Genomic DNA, 19,087 nt, shown 5'->3' with positions numbered 1-19,087 from the left:
TATTGTTACAAACAACGTTAGCTCTGTAGATCTATTATTGTTACAAACAACGTTAGCTCTGTAGATCTATTATTGTTACAAACAACGTTAGCTCTGTAGATCTATTATTGTTACAAACAACATTAACTCTGTAGATCTATTATTGTCAACACAACAATACCCTCTGTAGATCCCATTATATGTCATCTGTAGATTATTATTGTAACAAACAACGTTAGCTCTGTAGATCTATTATTGTTACAAACAACATTAGCTCTGTAAACTTATTAATTGTTACAAACAACCTACCCCCCCTCTGTAGAATACTCTTGTTACAACAAAAACAACTTTAGCCCCTGTAGATCTATTATTGTAACAACAATAATTAGCTCTGTAGATATATTATTAACAAAAACAACCCCGTTAGCTCTCTGTAGATACAAACAACATTAGCTCTGTAGGAATCTAATAAACAACCTTACTACATAGATCTATTATTAGTTACAAAACTACATTATCTGTAGATCTATTAATACAAACAAAAACGTGCGTCTGTATTATCTATTATTGTTACAAACAACTCACTTACTCAACAACAATAACCGTTAAGAACTCATTATCAACAACAATAACCCCCCCCATTAGCTCTGTACATACTCAATTACTTGTTACCCCCCCCTATAACTCACATAACTCACCACAACATACCCCCCCCCCAAACCCCAATATACATCACACAAATAAACACCCCAACATAATAAACTCAAAATAAATAACCCCCCCCCATAACTCACATACTCACAACAAACCCCCCCCCCCCTAACAAAACACCTACTCACAAAATAACCCCCCCTAATCAATTGTTTACACAATAACCCCCCCAATTCAACTAACATAACCCCAACCAAAACATACTCACAAACCATCCCCACCAAACTACATACTAACACAACAATAACCCCCCCCCAATAATACTCAATAACAATCACACAAATCAATAACACCCAACCCCCCTAACTCACATACTCACACAACAATAACCCCCCCACTAACTCACATACTCAACAAACAATAACCCCCCCCCCAACTACATACTCAACAAAAATAACCCCCCCTAACTACAATACTCACAAACAATAACCCCCCCACCTAAACAAACACAACAATAACCCCCCCCCCTAACTCAATACTCAACAACAATAACCCCCCCCCCAACTCACATACTCAACAACAATAAACCCCCCCCCTAGATTCTTTTATTGTTACATACAACTTTAGCTCTGTAGATATATTATTGTTACAAAACAAACATTAGCTCTGTAGATCTATTATTGTTACAACAACATTAGCTATGGTAGATCTATTATGTTACATAACAAACGTTTGTTCTGTAGATCTATTATTGTTACAAACAACTTTAGCTCTGTTAGATCTATTAGTGTTACAAACAATCATTCAGCTCTGTAGATCTAATTATTGTTACACTACAACATTAGCTCTGTAGATCTATTATTTGTTAACAAACTACATTAGCTCTGTAGATATATTATTAGCTTACATAACAAACATTAGCTCTGTAATTCTAATTAGTGTTATACAACACAATCTGTAGCTCTGTAGTTCTATTATGTTTACCAAACAACATTAGCTCGTTAGATTCTATATTTGCGTAACAAACAAACGTTCTGCTCTGTAGATCTAGTATTGTGACAACAACTAATTACATCTGTAGATCTATTATTGTACAAAGACAACTTTACCATCTGCTAGGATCTAATTATTGTGACATACAACGTTAGCTCTGTAGATCTATTAATTGTAATAAACAACGTTAGCTCTGTAGGCTATCTTATTATAACATAAAAACAAACACGTTAGCTCTGAAGATCTATTATAGTGGACAAACAACGTTAGCTCTGTTGATCTATACTATGTTACAAAACCACATTACCTCTGTAGATCTATTATTTTTACAAACAACGTTAGCTCTGATAGATCTATTATGTTACAATACCACTTTACCTCTGTAGAACCTAACTTTTGTAACAAACAATCGTTTGCTCTGTAGATCAAATTATTTTGACATAAAAAAGTTAGCTCTGTAAATCTATTATTGTACCAAATAAACTTTAACCTCTGCTAGATCCATATTATTGATAACAACTAACCGTTAGGCTCTGTGTTCCTATTATTCTAAACAAACAACGTTAGCTCTGTAGCTTCTATTATTGGTAACAAACTAACGTTAGTCTCTGTACGATCTATAGTATAACACAAAAACACACATTAGCTCTGTAGATCTATATATTGTTAAATTAAACTTTACTCTGTAGATCTTTCTATGTGACAAACAACTTTACTCTGTAGATCTATTATTGTTACAAACAAACATTAGCTCCTCTAGATCTATTATGTAATCACTACATCACTAGCTCTGATAGATCTTGATATTGTTACAAACAACTTTACTCTGTAGATCTATTATTGTGACTCAAACAAACTTTTACCTCTGTAGTTCTACTGTTGTCGCAAAACAAACGTGAGCTCTGTAGATCTATTAATTGTAACAAAACAACTTTAGCTCTGTAGATCTTTCATTGTTTACAAACAACGTTAGCGGGTCTGTAGGATCGATTATTGTATAAACAATACAACTTATAGCTCTGGAGATCTATTAATTGTATAAAACAACGTTAGCCTCTTGTAATCTAAGATTATTACAACAAACAACTTTAGCGCTGTAAAATCTATTATTGTTACAAACAACTTTAGCTCTGTAGAATTATTATTGTAACAAACACACGTTAGCTCTGTAAAGCTATTTTGTGGACTCAACAACATTTGCTTCAGTAGAATCTATTATGAATAACAAACATCCGTTAGTCTGTAGATCTATGATGTTTTACAAACAACTTTAGCTCTGTAGAGCTTGTAATGTTACTAACAACTTTAGCTCTGTAGATCGATGATTGTTCCAAAACAACTATAGCTCTTAAGATCTATTATGTTTACAATCAACATTAGCTCTGTACGATCTATTATTGTTACAAACAACATTAGCCTATGTAGGATCTATTAGTGTCAAAAACAACATTAGCTCTGTGATCTATTATGTTTCAAACAAACGTTAGCTCTGTAGATCAGATAATTTGTCACAAACTACATTAGCACTGTAGATCTCATTATTGTTACAAACACACTTAGCGCTGTAGATTTTCATCTATGTTTACAAACAAACAACACTACTCGTAGATATATTAAATGTTTACCAAACAACAGTCTGCTCAGTAGATCTATATAATTGTTTACTAACAACGTTAGCACTGTAAGATCTATTATTGTTAACAAACAACGTAGATCTACAGAGCTAACGTTGTTTGTAACAATAATAGATCTACAGAGCTAACGTTGTTTGTAACAATAATAGATCTACAGAGCTAACCGTTGTTTGTAACAATAATAGATCTACAGAGCTAATGTTGTTTGTAACAATAATAGATCTACAGAGCTAACGTTGTTTGTAACAATAATAGATCTACAGAGCTAATGTTGTTTGTAACAATAATAGATCTACAGAGCTAATGTTGTTTGTAACAATAATAGATCTACAGAGCTAATGTTGTTTGTAACAATAATAGATCTACAGAGCTAACGTTGTTTGTAACAATAATAGATCTACAGAGCTAATGTTGTTTGTAACAATAATAGATCTACAGAGCTAATGTTGTTTGTAACAATAATAGATCTACAGAGCTAATGTTGTTTGTAACAATAATAGATCTACAGAGCTAATGTTGTTTGTAACAATAATAGATCTACAGAGCTAACGTTGTTTGTAACAATAATAGATCTACAGAGCTAATGTTGTTTGTAACAATAATAGATCTACAGAGCTAATGTTGTTTGTAACAATAATAGATCTACAGAGCTAACGTTGTTTGTAACAATAATAGATCTACAGAGCTAACGTTGTTTGTACAATAATAGATCTACAGAGCTAATGTTGTTTGTTACAATAATAGATCTACAGAGCTAACGTTGTTTGTACAATAATAGATCTACAGAGCTAATGTTGTTTGTAACAATAATAGATCTACAGAGCTAACGTTGTTTGTAACAATAATAGATCTACAGAGCTAACGTTGTTTGTAACAATAATAGATCTACAGAGCTAACGTTGTTTGTTACAATAATAGATCTACAGAGCTAATGTTGTTTGTAACAATAATAGATCTCTACAGAGCTAATGTTGTTTGTAACAATAATAGATCTACAGAGCTAACGTTGTTTGTAACAATAAGAGATCTACAGAGCTAATGTTGTTTGTAACAATAATAGATCTACAGAGCTAACGTTGTTTGTAACAATAATAGATCTACAGAGCTAATGTTGTTTGTAACAATAATAGATCTACAGAGCTAACGTTGTTTGTAACAATAATAGATCTACAGAGCTAACGTTGTTTGTAACAATAATAGATCTACAGAGCTAATGTTGTTTGTAACAATAATAGATCTACAGAGCTAACGTTGTTTGTAACAATAATAGATCTACAGAGCTAATGTTGTTTGTTACAATAATAGATCTACAGAGCTAACGTTGTTTGTAACAATAATAGATCTACAGAGCTAATGTTGTTTGTAACAATAATAGATCTACAGAGCTAATGTTGTTTGTAACAATAATAGATCTACAGAGCTAATGTTGTTTGTAACTATAATAGATCTACAGAGCTAACGTTGTTTGTAACAATAATAGATCTACAGAGCTAATGTTGTTTGTAACAATAATAGATCTACAGAGCTAATGTTGTTTGTAACAATAATAGATCTACAGAGCTAATGTTGTTTGTAACAATAATAGATCTACAGAGCTAATGTTGTTTGTAACAATAATAGATCTACAGAGCTAATGTTGTTTGTAACAATAATAGATCTACAGAGCTAACGTTGTTTGTAACAATAATAGATCTACAGAGCTAACGTTGTTTGTAACAATAATAGATCTACAGAGCTAACGTTGTTTGTTAACAATAATAGATCTACAGAGCTAACGTTGTTTGTTACAATAATAGATCTACAGAGCTAAAGTTGTTTGTAACAATAATAGATCTACAGAGCTAACGTTGTTTGTAACAATAATAGATCTACAGAGCTAACGTTGTTTGTTACAATAATAGATCTACAGAGCTAACGTTGTTTGTAACAATAATAGATCTACAGAGCTAATGTTGTTTGTTACAATTGTTACAATAATAGATCTACAGAGCTAATGTTGTTTGTAACAATAATAGATCTACAGAGCTAATGTTGTTTGTAACAATAATAGATCTACAGAGCTAATGTTGTTTGTAACAATAATAGATCTACAGAGCTAATGTTGTTTGTAACAATAATAGATCTACATCTACAGAGCTAATGTTGTTTGTAACAATAATAGATCTACAGAGCTAATGTTGTTTGTAACAATAATAGATCTACAGAGCTAATGTTGTTTGTAACAATAATAGATCTACAGAGCTAATGTTGTTTGTAACAATAATAGATCTACAGAGCTAATGTTGTTTGTAACAATAATAGATCTACAGAGCTAATGTTGTTTGTAACAATAATAGATCTACAGAGCTAATGTTGTTTGTAACAATAATAGATCTACAGAGCTAACGTTGTTTGTTACAATAATAGATCTACAGAGCTAACGTTGTTTGTAACAATAATAGATCTACAGAGCTAACGTTGTTTGTAACAATAATAGATCTACAGAGCTAACGTTGTTTGTAACAATAATAGATCTACAGAGCTAACGTTGTTTGTAACAATAATAGATCTACAGAGCTAACGTTGTTTGTAACAATAATAGATCTACAGAGCTAACGTTGTTTGTAACAATAATAGATCTACAGAGCTAACGTTGTTTGTAACAATAATAGATCTACAGAGCTAATGTTGTTTGTAACAATAATAGATCTACAGAGCTAATGTTGTTTGTAACAATAATAGATCTACAGAGCTAATGTTGTTTGTAACAATAATAGATCTACAGAGCTAATGTTGTTTGTAACAATAATAGATCTACAGAGCTAACGTTGTTTGTTACAATAATAGATCTACAGAGCTAACGTTGTTTGTAACAATAATAGATCTACAGAGCTAATGTTGTTTGTAACAATAATAGATCTACAGAGCTAAAGTTGTTTGTAACAATAATAGATCTACAGAGCTAACGTTGTTTGTAACAATAATAGATCTACAGAGCTAATGTTGTTTGTTACAATAATAGATCTACAGAGCTAACGTTGTTTGTAACAATAATAGATCTACAGAGCTAACGTTGTTTGTAACAATAATAGATCTATAGAGCTAACGTTGTTTGTAACAATAATAGATCTACAGAGCTAATGTTGTTTGTTACAATTGTTACAATAATAGATCTACAGAGCTAAAGTTGTTTGTAACAATAATAGATCTACAGAGCTAAAGTTGTTTGTAACAATAATAGATATACAGAGCTAACGTTGTTTGTAACAATAATAGATCTACAGAGCTAATGTTGTTTGTAACAATAATAGATCTACAGAGCTAATGTTGTTTGTAACAATAATAGATCTACAGAGCTAATGTTGTTTGTAACAATAATAGATCTACAGAGCTAACGTTGTTTGTAACAATAATAGATCTACAGAGCTAACGTTGTTTGTAACAATAATAGATCTACAGAGCTAATGTTGTTTGTAACAATAATAGATCTACAGAGCTAACGTTGTTTGTAACAATAATAGATCTACAGAGCTAATGTTGTTTGTAACAATAATAGATCTACAGAGCTAATGTTGTTTGTAACAATAATAGATCTACAGAGCTAATGTTGTTTGTAACAATAATAGATCTACAGAGCTAACGTTGTTTGTAACAATAATAGATCTACAGAGCTAATGTTGTTTGTAACAATAATAGATCTACAGAGCTAATGTTGTTTGTAACAATAATAGATCTACAGAGCTAATGTTGTTTGTTACAATAATAGATCTACAGAGCTAACGTTGTTTGTTACAATAATAGATCTACAGAGCTAACGTTGTTTGTAACAATAATAGATCTACAGAGCTAATGTTGTTTGTAACAATAATAGATCTACAGAGCTAACGTTGTTTGTTACAATAATAGATCTACAGAGCTAATGTTGTTTGTAACAATAATAGATCTACAGAGCTAACGTTGTTTGTAACAATAATAGATCTACAGAGCTAACGTTGTTTGTAACAATAATAGATCTACAGAGCTAACGTTGTTTGTTACAATAATAGATCTACAGAGCTAACGTTGTTTGTAACAATAATAGATCTACAGAGCTAATGTTGTTTTGTAACAATAATAGATTGTTTGTAACAATAATAGATCTACAGAGCTAACGTTGTTTGTAACAATAATAGATCTACAGAGCTAACGTTGTTTGTAACAATAATAGATCTACAGAGCTAATGTTGTTTGTAACAATAATAGATCTACAGAGCTAACGTTGTTTGTAACAATAATAGATCTACAGAGCTAATGTTGTTTGTAACAATAATAGATCTACAGAGCTAACGTTGTTTGTAACAATAATAGATCTACAGAGCTAACGTTGTTTGTAACAATAATAGATCTACAGAGCTAATGTTGTTTGTAACAATAATAGATCTACAGAGCTAATGTTGTTTGTAACAATAATAGATCTACAGAGCTAATGTTGTTTGTAACAATAATAGATCTACAGAGCTAATGTTGTTTGTAACAATAATAGATCTACAGAGCTAATGTTGTTTGTAACAATAATAGATCTACAGAGCTAACGTTGTTTGTAACAATAATAGATCTACAGAGCTAACGTTGTTTGTAACAATAATAATAGATCTACAGAGCTAACGTTGTTTGTAACAATAATAGATCTACAGAGCTAAAGTTGTTTGTAACAATAATAGATCTACAGAGCTAACGTTGTTTGTAACAATAATAGATCTACAGAGCTAACGTTGTTTGTAACAATAATAGATCTACAGAGCTAATGTTGTTTGTAACAATAATAGATCTACAGAGCTAACGTTGTTTGTTACAATAATAGATCTACAGAGCTAATGTTGTTTGTAACAATAATAGATCTACAGAGCTAATGTTGTTTGTAACAATAATAGATCTACAGAGCTAATGTTGTTTGTAACAATAATAGATCTACAGAGCTAATGTTGTTTGTAACAATAATAGATCTACAGAGCTAACGTTGTTTGTTACAATAATAGATCTACAGAGCTAACGTTGTTTGTAACAATAATAGATCTACAGAGCTAATGTTGTTTGTAACAATAATAGATCTACAGAGCTAATGTTGTTTGTAACAATAATAGATCTACAGAGCTAACGTTGTTTGTAACAATAATAGATCTACAGAGCTAATGTTGTTTGTAACAATAATAGATCTACAGAGCTAACATTGTTTGTAACAATAATAGATCTACAGAGCTAATGTTGTTTGTAACAATAATAGATCTACAGAGCTAACGTTGTTTGTAACAATAATAGATCTACAGAGCTAACGTTGTTTGTAACAATAATAGATCTACAGAGCTAACGTTGTTTGTTACAATAATAGATCTACAGAGCTAACGTTGTTTGTAACAATAATAGATCTACAGAGCTAACGTTGTTTGTAACAATAATAGATCTACAGAGCTAATGTTGTTTGTAACAATAATAGATCTACAGAGCTAACGTTGTTTGTTACAATAATAGATCTACAGAGCTAATGTTGTTTGTAACAATAATAGATCTACAGAGCTAACGTTGTTTGTAACAATAATAGATCTACAGAGCTAACGTTTGTAACAATAATAGATCTACAGAGCTAATGTTGTTTGTAACAATAATAGATCTACAGAGCTAATGTTGTTTGTAACAATAATAGATCTACAGAGCTAATGTTGTTTGTAACAATAATAGATCTACAGAGCTAACGTTTTTTGTAACAATAATAGATCTACAGAGCTAACGTTGTTTGTAACAATAATAGATCTACAGAGCTAATGTTGTTTGTTACAATAATAGATCTACAGAGCTAACGTTGTTTGTAACAATAATAGATCTACAGAGCTAATGTTGTTTGTAACAATAATAGATCTACAGAGCTAACGTTGTTTGTAACAATAATAGATCTACAGAGCTAACGTTGTTTGTAACAATAATAGATCTACAGAGCTAATGTTGTTTGTAACAATAATAGATCTACAGAGCTAACGTTGTTTGTAACAATAATAGATCTACAGAGCTAATGTTGTTTGTAACAATAATAGATCTACAGAGCTAATGTTGTTTGTAACAATAATAGATCTACAGAGCTAATGTTGTTTGTAACAATAATAGATCTACAGAGCTAATGTTGTTTGTAACAATAATAGATCTACAGAGCTAACGTTTTTTGTAACAATAATAGATCTACAGAGCTAATGTTGTTTGTAACAATAATAGATCTACAGAGCTAACGTTGTTTGTAACAATAATAGATCTACAGAGCTAATGTTGTTTGTAACAATAATAGATCTACAGAGCTAATGTTGTTTGTAACAATAATAGATCTACAGAGCTAATGTTGTTTGTAACAATAATAGATCTACAGAGCTAACGTTGTTTGTTACAATAATAGATCTACAGAGCTAACGTTGTTTGTAACAATAATAGATCTACAGAGCTAATGTTGTTTGTAACAATAATAGATCTACAGAGCTAATGTTGTTTGTAACAATAATAGATCTACAGAGCTAACGTTGTTTGTAACAATAATAGATCTACAGAGCTAACGTTGTTTGTAACAATAATAGATCTACAGAGCTAAAACGTTGTTTGTAACAATAATAGATCTACAGAGCTAACGTTGTTTGTAACAATAATAGATCTACAGAGCTAACGTTGTTTGTAACAATAATAGATCTACAGAGCTAAAGTTGTTTGTAACAATAATAGATCTACAGAGCTAATGTTGTTTGTAACAATAATAGATCTACAGAGCTAACGTTGTTTGTTACAATAATAGATCTACAGAGCTAATGTTGTTTGTAACAATAATAGATCTACAGAGCTAACGTTGTTTGTAACAATAATAGATCTACAGAGCTAATGTTGTTTGTAACAATAATAGATCTACAGAGCTAATGTTGTTTGTAACAATAATAGATCTACAGAGCTAATGTTGTTTGTAACAATAATAGATCTACAGAGCTAACGTTGTTTGTAACAATAATAGATCTACAGAGCTAATGTTGTTTGTAACAATAATAGATCTACAGAGCTAATAGTGTTTGTAACAATAATAGATCTACAGAGCTAATGTTGTTTGTAACAATAATAGATCTACAGAGCTAACGTTGTTTGTAACAATAATAGATCTACAGAGCTAATGTTGTTTGTAACAATAATAGATCTACAGAGCTAACGTTGTTTGTAACAATAATAGATCTACAGAGCTAATGTTGTTTGTAACAATAATAGATCTACAGAGCTAACGTTGTTTGTAACAATAATAGATCTACAGAGCTAATGTTGTTTGTAACAATAATAGATCTACAGAGCTAATGTTGTTTGTAACAATAATAGATCTACAGAGCTAATGTTGTTTGTAACAATAATAGATCTACAGAGCTAACGTTGTTTGTAACAATAATAGATCTACAGAGCTAATGTTGTTTGTAACAATAATAGATCTACAGAGCTAACGTTGTTTGTTACAATAATAGATCTACAGAGCTAATGTTGTTTGTAACAATAATAGATCTACAGAGCTAATGTTGTTTGTAACAATAATAGATCTACAGAGCTAATGTTGTTTGTAACAATAATAGATCTACAGAGCTAACGTTGTTTGTAACAATAATAGATCTACAGAGCTAACGTTGTTTGTAACAATAATAGATCTACAGAGCTAACGTTGTTTGTAACAATAATAGATCTACAGAGCTAATGTTGTTTGTAACAATAATAGATCTACAGAGCTAATGTTGTTTGTAACAATAATAGATCTACAGAGCTAACGTTGTTTGTAACAATAATAGATCTACAGAGCTAATGTTGTTTGTAACAATAATAGATCTACAGAGCTAACGTTGTTTGTTACAATAATAGATCTACAGAGCTAATGTTGTTTGTAACAATAATAGATCTACAGAGCTAATGTTGTTTGTAACAATAATAGATCTACAGAGCTAACGTTGTTTATAACAATAATAGATCTACAGAGCTAACGTTGTTTGTAACAATAATAGATCTACAGAGCTAACGTTGTTTGTTACAATAATAGATCTACAGAGCTAACGTTGTTTGTAACAATAATAGATCTACAGAGCTAACGTTGTTTGTTACAATAATAGATCTACAGAGCTAACGTTGTTTGTTACAATAATAGATCTACAGAGCTAATGTTGTTTGTAACAATAATAGATCTACAGAGCTAACGTTGTTTGTAACAATAATAGATCTACAGAGCTAATGTTGTTTGTAACAATAATAGATCTACAGAGCTAATGTTGTTTGTTACAATAATAGATCTACAGAGCTAATGTTGTTTGTACAATAATAGATCTAATAGATCTACAGAGCTAACGTTGTTTGTAACAATAATAGATCTACAGAGCTAATGTTGTTTGTAACAATAATAGATCTACAGAGCTAACGTTGTTTGTAACAATAATAGATCTACAGAGCTAACGTTGTTTGTTACAATAATAGATCTACAGAGCTAATGTTGTTTGTTACAATAATAGATCTACAGAGCTAATGTTGTTTGTAACAATAATAGATCTACAGAGCTAATGTTGTTTGTAACAATAATAGATCTACAGAGCTAACGTTGTTTGTAACAATAATAGATCTACAGAGCTAATGTTGTTTGTAACAATAATAGATCTACAGAGCTAATGTTGTTTGTAACAATAATAGATCTACAGAGCTAACGTTGTTTGTAACAATAATAGATCTACAGAGCTAACGTTGTTTGTTACAATAATAGATCTACAGAGCTAACGTTGTTTGTTACAATAATAGATCTACAGAGCTAATGTTGTTTGTAACAATAATAGATCTACAGAGCTAATGTTGTTTGTAACAATAATAGATCTACAGAGCTAACGTTGTTTGTAACAATAATAGATCTACAGAGCTAACGTTGTAACATAATAGATCTACAGAGCTAACGTTGTTTGTTACAATAATAGATCTACAGAGCTAATGTTGTTTGTAACAATAATAGATCTACAGAGCTAACGTTGTTTGTAACAATAATAGATCTACAGAGCTAACGTTGTTTGTTACAATAATAGATCTACAGAGCTAATGTTGTTTGTAACAATAATAGATCTACAGAGCTAATGTTGTTTGTAACAATAATAGATCTACAGAGCTAACGTTGTTTGTAACAATAATAGATCTACAGAGCTAACGTTGTTTGTAACAATAATAGATCTACAGAGCTAACGTTGTTTGTAACAATAATAGATCTACAGAGCTAACGTTGTTTGTTACAATTGTTACAATAATAGATCTACAGAGCTAACGTTGTTTGTAACAATAATAGATCTACAGAGCTAACGTTGTTTGTAACAATAATAGATCTACAGAGCTAACGTTGTTTGTAACAATAATAGATCTACAGAGCTAATGTTGTTTGTAACAATAATAGATCTACAGAGCTAATGTTGTTTGTAACAATAATAGATCTACAGAGCTAATGTTGTTTGTAACAATAATAGATCTACAGAGCTAACGTTGTTTGTAACAATAATAGATCTACAGAGCTAACGTTGTTTGTAACAATAATAGATCTACAGAGCTAACGTTGTTTGTAACAATAATAGATCTACAGAGCTAACGTTGTTTGTAACAATAATAGATCTACAGAGCTAATGTTGTTTGTAACAATAATAGATCTACAGAGCTAACGTTGTTTGTTACAATAATAGATCTACAGAGCTAATGTTGTTTGTAACAATAATAGATCTACAGAGCTAACGTTGTTTGTAACAATAATAGATCTACAGAGCTAACGTTGTTTGTAACAATAATAGATCTACAGAGCTAATGTTGTTTGTAACAATAATAGATCTACAGAGCTAATGTTGTTTGTAACAATAATAGATCTACAGAGCTAATGTTGTTTGTTACAATAATAGATCTATAGAGCTAATGTTGTTTGTTATTCATTATGTGACGTTAATACATATTATTTTATCTTGTATTACTGCCAGAAATAATCAAACAAATGTTATATTTTTAAACCTAATTAAAAATACAGATTGACGGTCAACAATCTATTAAAAAGTAGTTCACGCTAACTTTAGTGGGTTTGCATGAATCTGAACCTATCAAAAACACCCGCTTCTTATTTAATACAAAAATTGAGAGTTATAGAGTTTAATTAGACACAAACTAGGCTATTATATAATAAGTGCCACAATATCTGTAAATAAACATCTTTACATGTACAATATATGTATATCAATGTCTACTGATAAAATAAAATAGATTGTTTGTCGTATAATTTACAATGTGTAAAAGGCTAGTTCCATTTTATATTTTGAAATTTTCGCTTCTTGAACCTTTACGCAAAGGCTTTAGAAAAAAACCAGTTTTTAATGTTACAAATTTTCTAACATTTAGATCACATAGAAGGTTCAAATTCTTTTACAAAATAGATCAAAATCCACAAAGCCTTAATATATCAAAGTATGGTACATACCTACATTATTCCCTTCTACAATAAGTGTTATAAAAACATTCGAGTTACATTGAGGTCGTGCGTGATTAGCTTGGATGGTATTGATTACTATTTGTCCTTTGTGCAATCTTATTTTGAAAGGATCATATTATAAAATGGTCATATCAAAATAACATAGTAGTCATATATGCTTATATGGTGATAAACCATTTAAATATGATCCAACGCCGACAGAGCATAAACGATACTCATCATTTAAATAATAACTAATTTTAATCTTTAATATATGTCTAACAAGCACAAAAATACATATTAAGTAATTAGTTTTGGTTTTGGTGCATGCGCATTCAGTACTTTATTCCATATAAGGCATAGTGCCATGAGTTTTTCGGGACACGATTAATCATTTTCAATATTTTTATCTTGAAGTAAAAGAAGAAGTCAAACTTTTCAATGGTAATAATGGTGTAAAGTAAGTAACTTTCGTAACCTAAGACAAATACTAATTTTTCTGTTTATGTTTTTAATAGAAAAAATACTAACGTCAGCAGTTTAGCATACTTAAAAAATAAGAACTTTAGCTTGAACTTAGATAGTATCAGAATGAGATTGAACTCTGACGATATATGAATATACTCACGGTTTGATTTGCTTGACCTAACCGACGCACGTCCTTGCCTCCTGGCCACTGGTACGTACATTCACATGACGTGGCTTTATAGGAAATCGGTGTGACGTTGGTGGAATGTAATTATAGCTTGGTGAGAACGTGTCATGATCAATTTATTTTTGAGTTTATGGGCTGTATTTAGTTTATTATTTATTTCCGATTTAGATATAAGAAATACAAATGTTCTCCGAAGTGATTTAGCATAAGTTTACAATATAGGTTTTGCTTTTGATAGTTTATAATTATGTACATTTAATGTGTTATAGTTATTGAATCCATGTCAGATATTCTCTTTCATAAATATGCTCAATGAAGCTTTTCATGCTAATAAATTGTACGTGCAGTTTATATACTATTTATAAACATATTACTATTTTAACCCATTCCAGTATTGTTTGATATGGGAATTCAACGTTGTTAATTTTGCACAATGGGTCATGAGAAAGTGATATGTATGTACGTAACATGTGCTGGAAAGATACAGAGGATAAGTGAGGTTTGTAGGATAATCACTGACCCAAATATATCTCATATTTCTGATGGTGTAATCGGATTTATAATTTTGCATTTAAATAATTTCAGCAGGAACAGAATGAAATATTACATATTTTGAATCTTTATATTTTAGCTATAACACGAACAGAAAATGTTAAAAAAATATAAAATTGCTTGCATTTCCTGACAACCGAAATAAAAAAAACTAATTAAAGTTTTATTGATTCAAATAAAGGTCGAAATGAAATACCGTTTATATTTGAAAGTTTTACTCGTTTTTGAAAACATAACAGTTATTATGTATATGCGTATGTGTTAAGGACTAAACCTAACTATTTCCAATATTAAGAGTATACAGTTTTGGGACCGTCCGTATCTTATCACTTTGTCAAGATTTGAGATGGCATGCTTTTCTAAAAAATTGTTTTATGAAAAATAAATTGTGATATCTAGTAAATGATATAGTAAAGAATATGGATGGTGACGGGGTGCATGATAGGGCAGTTAGAACGAGGGCATGATAGGGCAGTTAGAACGAGGGCATGATAGGGCAGTTAGAACGAGGGCATGATAGGGTAGTTAGAACGAGGGCATGATAGGGTAGTTAGAACGAGGGCATGATAGGGCAGTTAGAACGAGGGCATGATAGGGCAGTTAGAACGAGGGCATGATAGGGCAGTTAGAACGAGGGCATGATAGGGCAGTTAGAACGAGGGCATGATAGGGCAGTTAGAACGAGGGCATGATAGGGCAGTTAGAACGAGGGCATGATAGGGCAGTTAGAACGAGGGCATGATAGGGCAGTTAGAACGAGGGCTGATAGGGCAGTTAGAACGAGGGCATGATAGGGCAGTTAGAACGAGGGTATGATAGGGTTACAGATATATGTACAGGGTTAGACTTGTGTCAATTAGAACGAGGGTATGATAGGGCAGTTAGAACGACTGTATGATAGGGTTACGGATATAAGTACAGGGTTAGACATGTGCCAATTAGAACGAGGGCATGATAGGGTTACAGATATATGTACAGGGTTAGACTTGTGTCAATTAGAACGAGGGTATGATAGGGTTACAGATATATGTACAGGGTTAGACTTGTGTCAATTAGAACGAGGGCATGATAGGGTTACAGATATATGTACAGGGTTAGACTTGTGTCAATTAGAACGAGGGTATGATAGGGTTACAGATATATGTACAGGGTTAGACTTCTGTCAATTAGAACGAGGGTATGATAGGGTTACAGATATATGTACAGGGTTAGACTTGTGTCAATTTGAACGAGGGTATGATAGGGTTACAGATATATGTACAGGGTTAGACTTGTGTCAATTAGAACGAGGGTATGATAGGGTTACAGATATAAGTACAGGGTTAGACTTGTGTCAATTAGAACGAGGGTATGATAGGGTTACAGATATATGTACAGGGTTAAACTTGTGTCAATTTGAACAAGGGTATGATTGGGTTACAGATATATGTACAGGGTTAGACTTGTGTCAATTTGAACGAGGGTATGATTTGGTTACAGATATATGTACAGGGTTAGACTTGTGTCAATTAGAACGAGGGTATGATAGGATTACAGATATATGTACAGGGTTAGACATGTGTCAATTAGAACGAGGGTATGATAGGGTTACAGATATATGTACAGGGTTAGACTTGTGTCAATTAGAACGAGGACATAATAGGGTTACGGATATATGTACAGGGTTAGACTTGTGTCAATTAGAACGAGGGTATGATAGGATTACAGATATATGTACAGGGTTAGACTTGTGTCAATTAGAACGAGGACATAATAGGGTTACGGATATATGTACAGGGTTAGACTTGTGTCAATTAGAACGAGGGTATGATAGGATTACAGATATATGTACAGGGTTAGACTTCTGTCAATTAGAACGAGGGTATGATAGGGTTACAGATATAAGTACAGGGTTAGACATGTGTCAATTAGAATAAGGGTATGATAGGATTACAGATATATGTACAGGGTTAGACTTCTGTCAATTAGAACGAGGGTATGATAGGGTTACAGATATAAGTACAGGGTTAGACATGTGTCAATTAGAATAAGGGTATGATAGGGTTACAGATATAAGTACAGGGTTAGACATGTGTCAATTAGAACAAGGGTATGATAGGGTTACAGATATATGTACAGGGTTAGACATGTGTCAGTTAGAACGAGGGTATGATAGGGTTACAGATATATGTACAGGGTTAGACTTGTGTCAATTAGAACGAGGATATGATAGGGTTACAGATATATGTACAGGGTTAGACTTCTGTCAATTAGAACGAGGGCATGATAGGGTTACAGATATATGTACAGGGTTAAACTTGTGTCAGTCAGAACGAGGGCATGATAGAGTTACAGATATATGTACAGGGTTAGACTTGTGTCAATTAGAACGAGGGAATGATAGGGTTACAGATATAAGTACAGGGTTAGACTTGTGTCAATTAGCACGAGGGTATGATAGGGTTACAGATATATGTACAGGTTAGACTTGTGTCAATTAGAACGAGGGCATGATAGGGTTACAGATATATATACAGGGTTAGACTTGTGTCAATTAGAACGAGGGTATGACAGCGTTACAGATATATGTATAGGGTTAGACTTGTGTCAATTAGAACGAGGGCATGATAGGGTTACAGATATATGTACAGGGTTAGACTTGTGTCAATTAGAACGAGGGTATGATAGGGTTACAGATATATATACAGGGTTAGACTTGTGTCAATTAGAACGAGGGTATGAGAGGGTTACAGATATATGTACAGGGTTAGACTTGTGTCAATTTGAACGAGGGTATGATAGGGTTACAGATATATGTACAGGGTTAGACTTGTGTCAATTAGAACGAGGGTATGATAGGGTTACAGATATATGTACAGGGTTAGACATGTGTCAATTAGAACGAGGGTATGATAGGGTTACAGATATATGTACAGGGTTAGACATGTGTCAATTTATTCCTATTAGGGTTAAGGTGCACAGCGTTACATATAACCATCGAATCGATGTTGAAAAACTTGATCTATGATATAGCACTATTAATGTTGAAGTGAACTATCAATTATTATAACAGTACCGATAGAGATCCTTTTGTCCTTCACCGTACAATGAATCTGCGAACATTATACATGATATTGGAGGGAAAACTGTCATGTATGCCTAAAACTGATGATGAAGACAAAAAACATTGGAATTTTAAATAATCCATACTCACATTCTTAACTCAGACACGAACTCCCCTCCTAGGCGAAATGATGTGACACGTAAATGGACTTATACAAAAAAAAACTTATTGAAAGCATGCGTGATCTCTATAGAAAAAATAAGTACAGTTGTTTAGTAAGGGCCGATGAAGTTTTAGATTACTTTCTACCACATACAACGTGAAATATTGCCTTGGGTATCTAACATGTCGTTCTATTGAAAATCAGTCACGGACTGTAACACCTACAGGGATATAACAAATATAGTATCGTCAGGCAGCACCAACACCGCTTTGTTTTATCACGTCGTTTATCCATGGGTCATCAACAATCCTTATCTGGACAGTTAAATTTATTGCAAAATATTGTGTCAAAATTACCTATAATACAACACACATTTTGTCTCTAATTACACAATCACGCGTTCATTTACGCCAAAATATACTCTGCATAAAAGCTGACAAGTTACTTTGACATCTTTATTTTAGTATTCAGGTACCCCCGTAGTATAGAAATACAAATTGTAGTATACAGGGTAAATTCGTGACTGAAAGTGATTTCGTGATCGTGAAAAGGATCAAAATGCTTTGTCAGGTTTTGTTAATTTTATTGTACTTTATCAAAGCCTTACAAAGAGGTATACATATCTGGATAGGCAATAAAAGTATTATAATACATGTGTGTCAGTCTGGGTATATAAACTTAACGACCTACGCAATGAAGGACGACCAATCAAAAACATAACTATGTTGAACAAAATCTGTAATAAATGTGTCAGCCTAGCTAATCTTATGATAAACAGAAACTTAGAGTAATATGACGCCATGTCTCCCCACTAGTAAGAATAAGTTGTAAATTAGTATATGGTATGTAAGTAAAGATGTTGTCATACAATTAAAAAAATCAAACATCTATAGTCTATAACAAAATGCCCAAAATCGTGTACTGTAATATAGTCACGTATATCAAAATACCATGC

At 31.9% G+C, this 19,087-nt stretch overlaps 1 protein-coding gene across 1 annotated transcript in view; it reads right to left on the bottom strand.

Annotated features, from left to right (window-relative positions):
• Window positions 1-18,331, bottom strand: part of LOC138322049 (cell surface hyaluronidase CEMIP2-like) — a 57,855-nt gene extending 39,524 nt beyond the window's left edge. The window contains exon 1 of the mRNA XM_069266104.1: window positions 18,120-18,331. The gene's annotated coding sequence lies outside the window, so the exon portion shown is untranslated. The remainder of the gene's footprint in view (window positions 1-18,119) is intronic.
• Window positions 18,332-19,087: the final 756 nt, after the last annotated feature.

Source organism: Argopecten irradians, chromosome 4 (genome assembly GCF_041381155.1).
Source record: "Argopecten irradians isolate NY chromosome 4, Ai_NY, whole genome shotgun sequence".
Taxonomy (NCBI): Eukaryota; Metazoa; Mollusca; class Bivalvia; order Pectinida; family Pectinidae; genus Argopecten; species Argopecten irradians.
Note: the sequence above shows the minus strand (reverse complement) of the source record. Positions and strands in the feature narration are given on the sequence as shown.